The 2,155-nt window shown below is 38.1% G+C and overlaps 1 non-coding gene across 1 annotated transcript; it reads right to left on the minus strand.

Annotated features, from left to right (window-relative positions):
• Positions 1-892: 892 nt before the first annotated feature.
• LOC112719355 (small nucleolar RNA R71) lies at positions 893-1,000 on the minus strand. The gene has a single exon (XR_003161658.1). It is a non-coding gene; the product is annotated as a small nucleolar RNA R71 (small nucleolar RNA).
• Positions 1,001-2,155: the final 1,155 nt, after the last annotated feature.

Below are 2,155 nucleotides of genomic sequence, written 5' to 3' on the forward strand. Positions count from 1 at the left end.
CACCTAACTACTTTTTCCTCTCTAATTTTCGAAAATACCTCTCTCTTTTTCAAAAATTTTTTAATTAACTAATTGTTTCAAATTTTAATTTTAATTGTACTTCTTCTCTTAATTTTCGAAAATTACTAACCCTTTTTTCAAAATTAATTTTCGAAATTCTCTCTTTCATCTCTTTCTATTTATTTATTTAATTACTAACACTTCTCTTCATCCTAAAATTTGAACCCCCTCTTCCTCTCTGAGTTCGAATTTTCCTCTTTTCCTTTCTCTATTCTTCTTCTTCTACTCACATAAAGGAATCCTTCTACTGTGGTAAAGAGGATCCCTATTATTATTTTCTGTTCCATTCTTTTTCATATGAGCAGGAGCAAGGACAAGAATATTCTTGTTGAAGCAGATCCTGAACCTGAAAGGACTCTGAAGAGAAAACTAAGAAAAGCTAAATTACAACAATCCAGAGACAACCTGACAGAGATTTTTGAAAAGGAAGATGAAATGGCAGCCGAAAATAATAATGCAAGGAGGATGCTTGGTGACTATACTACGCCTACTTCTAAATTTGATGGAAGAAGCATCTCAATCCCTCTCATTGGAACAAACAATTTTAAGCTGAAACCTCAACTAGTTGCTCTAATGCAACAGAATTGCAAGTTTCATGGACTTCCATCAGAAGATCCCTACCAATTTTTAACTGAGTTCTTGCAGATCTGTGAGACTGTTAAGACTAATGGAGTAGATCCTGAAGTTTATATGCTCATGCTTTTCTCTTTTTCTATAAGAGACAGAGCTAGAACATGGTTGGACTCACAACCTAAGGATAGCCTGGACTCTTGGAATAAGTTGGTCACGGCCTTCTTGGCTAATTAAGTTCTTTCCTCCTCAAAAGCTGAGCAAGCTTAGAGTGGATGTTCAAACCTTCAAACAAAAAGATGGTGAATCCCTCTATGAAGCTTGGGAAAGATACAAGCAGATGACCAAAAGGTGTCCTTCTGACATGCTTTCAGAGTGGACCATTTTAGATATATTCTATTATGGTCTATCTGAGTTGTCTAAGATGTCACTGGACCATTTTGCAGTGGATCTATTCACCTAAAGAAAACGCCTACAGAAGCTCAAGAACTCATTGACATGGTTATAAATAACCAATTCATGTACACTTCTGAGAGGAATTCTGTGAGTAATGGGACGCCTCAGAGGAAGGGAGTTCTTGAAATTGATGCTCTGAATGCCATATTGGCTCAGAATAAAATGTTGACTTAGCAAGTCAACATGATTTCTTAAAGTCTGAATGGATGGCAAAATGCATCCAACAGTACTAAAGAGGCATCTTCTGAAGAAGAAGCTTATGATCCTGAGAACCCTACAATGGCAGAGGTAAATTACATAGGTGAACCTTATGGAAACACCTATAATTCCTCATGGAGAAATCATCCAAATTTCGCATGGAAGGATCAACAAAAGCCTCAATAAGGCTTTAATAATGGTGGAAGAAACAGGCTTAGCAATAGCAAGCCTTTTCCATCATCTTCTCAGCAATAGACAGAGAATTCTGAACAGAGCCCATCTAGCTTAGCAAACATAGTCTCTGATCTGTCTAAGGCCACTTTAAGTTTTATGAGTGAAACAAGGTCCTCCATTAGAAATTTGGAGGCACAAGTGGGCCAGCTGAGTAAGAAAATCATTGAAACTCCTCCTAGTACTCTCCCAAGCAATACAGAAGAGAATCCAAAAAGAGAGTGCAAGGCCATTGATATAATCAACATGGCCGAACCTAGAGAGGAAGGGGAGGACGTGAATCCCAATGAAGAAGACCTCATGGGACATCTCTCAGACAAGAAGGAGTTCCCTATTGAGGACCTAAAGGAATCTGAGACTCATATAGAGACCATAAAAATTCCATTAAACCTCCTTCTGACATTCATGAGCTCTGAAAACTATTCTTCCTCTGAAGAGGATGAAGATGTAGCTGGAGAGCAAGTTGCTCAATATCTAGGAGCTATCATGAAGCTGAATGCCAAGTTGTTTGGTAATGAGACTTGGGAAGACGCACCTCCCTTGCTCATTAGTGAACTAGATACATGGGTTCAGAAAATTTTACCTCAAAAGAAACAAGATCCTGGTAAATTCTTAATACCCTGTACCATGGGCACCATGA

This window comes from Arachis hypogaea, chromosome 10 (genome assembly GCF_003086295.3).
Source record: "Arachis hypogaea cultivar Tifrunner chromosome 10, arahy.Tifrunner.gnm2.J5K5, whole genome shotgun sequence".
Taxonomy (NCBI): Eukaryota; Viridiplantae; Streptophyta; class Magnoliopsida; order Fabales; family Fabaceae; genus Arachis; species Arachis hypogaea.